This window comes from Micromys minutus (assembly GCF_963924665.1).
Source record: "Micromys minutus genome assembly, chromosome: X".
Classification (NCBI taxonomy): domain Eukaryota; kingdom Metazoa; phylum Chordata; class Mammalia; order Rodentia; family Muridae; genus Micromys; species Micromys minutus.
Window position 1 is genome coordinate 99153570 of NC_137970.1, and position 4271 is coordinate 99157840.

The window sequence follows — 4271 nt, forward strand, 5'->3', positions numbered from 1 at the left end:
GGTATATACCAATAAGAACTAACTTCTTGATTAGGGGTGGAACTTATGTCTGCACTTTTGGACTTTGTATGGTTTAAAATTATTGATTCTGTCACAGTCTTTGTGAATTCCTACATGTATTGGACTTGTGCATGTATGAAGCTGTTTTCTTGGATTCATCTACAACTATGGCTCTTAACCCACATCCTGTTTCACAAAGATACTTTGACCCTTGAGAGAATGGCCTGGATAAAATTTAAATGTGTATGCTTCAATATCTTTTAGTATCTGAACACTATCTAATTGTGGACCTCTTTTGTAATTATCTTCTACTTTAATAAGAAGCTTCTATGATTAGTGTTGAGTTATTCAATACTGAATGGTGTGTGGGATAGTTTTCTTTCAACTTCATAAAATTTAAAGCCATTTGAGAGGAAATAACTGAAATTAAAAAAATGCCTTCATAAGATCAGGCTACAATCTATATGGTATATTCTTAATTAGTGTTTGATGTAAAAGGACTCACTCCTTAGTAGATGGTCCCATGTAAGGGCTGGTTTCATGTAAGTCCCATTTTCAGTGCTTCAAGGAAGCAGGATGAGCAATGAGGAGCAAGTGTGTAAACAGCACTGCTATGTAAACTTTGTAATAGCTACTGCTTCCAGATTTCTGCACAGTTTGAGTTACAGCTTTGGTTTCTCTCTCTGGATAGTGATTCTGGATATAAAAGCCAATTAAACACTTCCCTTTTCAAAGTGCTTTTGATCATGACATTTTATCATAAGAGTAATGAAGTAACTAAGACATATAGATATATAACTAATACTATTAGGAGTCATTTCATTCCTATTTTTTTTTAACAAATAACAATTGCATTTGTCATGATTGGATTACATCATATTGAACTGTTGTCCAAAGGGGTTCTATGAAAATCTCCAAAAAAAAAAAAAAAAAAAAAAAAAAAAAAATTCCAGCCTGTTGCTAAGATTATGGCTTCACTACCTGACTGCAAGGTTCATTTGCTGAAGATTGCACTTTGAAAATGGAAGATCTTGTTTGCACCTATGTCCTATTATCTTTGGTACAGGAAGATACTATGCAAGATACCTAAGTAGAAATGTAAACACCAAACCAACCAAAAATCCTTGGATCAAAAATAGTGTCCTCCCTGAAAGGTAAACTAGTAGAATTTTGCACAAAAAATGTGGAAATAATTAACCAGTATTTGATTTGACATAAGGTCTATGCCATGAATTAAAATTCTGCTTGAATCAAATACCTGACACTATTTAGGTAACCAAGAACCTGAGACTAGGTAGCCCAGAGATGAGACATAGGGTAAAACTGAATAGTATTCTTTAAAATCAAACAAACATACCAACAAATAAACAACAACTACTAAGACAAAAATAATGGAATGTTCTCCTTGAAATTCTGCTAAACTTACAGATATGTACCTTCCCCATCTATAGTCAGGGAAGCTTCCTCCTGCAGGACTTGGGAAGAGATACAGAGAACCATCTCAAGATACTATTAAGAGAGTGAGAGATTTTGAAACATTCAGTCCTAAATGGGATATCTATATAATCCTTCATTTGAAGACTCAGAGTACCTGAGAAAGAAGAGGCAGAAATACTGTAAGAGCCATAAGAGATTGAAGATACCAAGAAAATAAGTCCTTCTAAGTTAACACAAATTGCACTTGAATACACAGAGACTGAGAAAACATGTATAGTGCTTTAACAGTCAGAACCTGGTCCTTTGCAAATATTATGCCTTCCAGTTCCATGTTTTATGTGAGATTTCTGAATATGCTATTGAACAGTATTCAATCTCTGTTTCTTGTTTCTTCCTTTGGGCTCTTTTACTTTCTTTCTTTCTTTTTTTTTTTTTTTTTTTTTTTTTTTTTTTTTTTTTTTTTTTTGGCCCAATACCAATGTACTAATACTTATTTTATATTATTTTATTTTAGTTATTTTTATTATATTATATATTATTTCTTAGATGTTTATTTTCTATTGAGACAGAAAGGGAATAGATCTAGATAAATGTATATTTCCAGAAACTGGGTGGTGTAGAGGGAGGGGAAATCAAGCTCCTATAATAATGTTTATTTTGTCCTATAATGGAGGAGCTGTCATGGCCATGAAAGGAAAGAACTGTATGGTCATTGCTGCAGACAGGCATATCAAGATCAAGGCCCAGATGGTGAACACAGACTCCCAGATCTTTCCCATGGGTGACAGGCTCTATAGAGACCTGACCACTGATGTCCAGATAGTTGCCCAGCATCTTGAGTTCTGAATGACCATGTATGAGCTGAAGGAAAGATGGCAGATCAAGCGTTACAGCCTCATAAGCATGGGGGCAAATGTCGTGTATGAAAAATGGTTTGGTCTCTACTACACAGAGCCTGTTATTGATGGTTTGGACCCAAGGACCTTTAAGTGCTTTATTTGCACTCTGAACCACATTGGATGTCTCATGGTGATTGATGACATTGTAGTCAGTGGGACCTGCTTCAAAAAAAAATGAATGGGATGAGTGAGTCTCTCTGCAAGTTCAACATGGATCCAGAACACCTGTCTCAAAATATTTCTTAGGCTATGCTGAATGCTGTGAACTGGGCATGGGCATCATTGTCCACATCATTGGAAAAAAAAAAAAAGAAGAAGAACACCTCCAGGACATTGAAGGCTCAGATGGACTAGCCTGTGATCTGGTCCAGTCTCTCTTTTGTTGTTTTACTTTTTAATAAAATTGCCTGTTTTAAAAAAGTCAATTTTAATTAAAATTGGAAAAGGATATGTATACAGCTACCTCTCTCTCTCTCTCTCTCTCTCTCTCTCTCTCTCTCTCTCTCTCTCTCTCTTCTCTCTCTCTCTCTCTCTCTCACACACACACACACACACACAAACACACACACACACACACACGTACAGAGAGGGTAAGCCTTGGTAATATCTTAATATCTTTCATGGTTTCCAAGTGGCTCCCTCAGCTGTATCCCACCCATTCTTGGCAATATAGGTTTTATTTGGTGGCATGTGATATATAGTTGGGCCATTGTTTTTTTTCTTAATATGTGGCTATTACATTTAAATTCCTTTCATATATGTGTATATTTTAAGAATATGCTATAGTAACTACATTCTATATGACTTTTCAAATACTTTTAATGTTATTTTTTCTTCATAGTTCCTCTTTTATTATCTACACATTTATCCATTTATCTCTCATTCTGTTTTCCCCTTTATCTCCTCAAATTACCGATGTTATTTCTCCTACGTTAAAACATGTACACCTAATATTTGACAATGGTTCCTTAGTAGCTTAATAATGGCTATAGTTATTCCGACTTAAACATACATATGTAAAGATTAAAGGCTCAGTTTCAATCTGTGCCTGGAGCTAAAACTGTGCCAGAGCACACAGCTGTTCTCTCAAGAATGTTGATAACCCTGAGTGCACAGGTGATATGACCACTTCTGCTCAAACTCCTGGTCCAAGAAGAACTTGCATAGAGCCTTCAGGACACAGGAATCAAAGAGCAGTCTGGTACAGCATACTTCCTGTATTCCACCTGTATACAGAACTGGTCCTATGCCACAGCCATCTGTACCCAGACACTTCTAGGAGCGTGCTGGTCCCACAGAAGTGCTGACACACTTGAGAATACAAGTAAGGCTACTACTTCTCCTTTGAGGAAACTGCCTGGAGCCATTAGGAGAGAGAAATCCAGAAACATCCTTCTGGTTTCTAGTTGTGCCCTGAGCTGACCTGTGCTGTAACTCTGTGTACCCAGTTCCTGCTGGGAGAAAGCTGAACCCCCAGTAGTGCTGACATACAGGCTTACAAAAGGTTCAAGACACTTTTAGAATCAGAATACCAGCTAACATTATAGATAATCATATGGTGATAGGGAAATCCAAAAACCTAAGCAACAAAAAGCAAGAACATTTGACATTATCAGAACCCAGTCCCACCACCACAGCAAGTCGTGGATACCACAACACACCCAAAAAGAAAGATTCTAATTTAAAATCCCAACTCATAATAATGTTAGAGTACTTTTAAAAGGTCATAAATAACTCCATTAAAGAAATACAGGACAACATAGGTAAACAGGTACAAGTCCTTAAAGAGGAAATACAAAAATGAACCAAATAGGTGAATGAATTGAACAAAACTATCCAGGATCTAAAAATGAAAATAGAAACAATTAAGAAATAAGAAAGACAGGCAACCCTAAAGATTTAAAAGATAGTACAGATCATGAGACAATGATACAA

General features: G+C 36.1%; 1 pseudogene across 1 annotated transcript; it reads left to right on the forward strand.

The window, feature by feature from the left end:
* The first annotated feature begins 2085 nt into the window (after window positions 1-2085).
* On the forward strand, window positions 2086-2690 carry LOC308415153 (proteasome subunit beta type-3-like; annotated as a pseudogene). Its single transcript has one exon. The product of its transcript is annotated as a proteasome subunit beta type-3-like (transcript).
* The last annotated feature ends 1581 nt before the right edge of the window (window positions 2691-4271 follow it).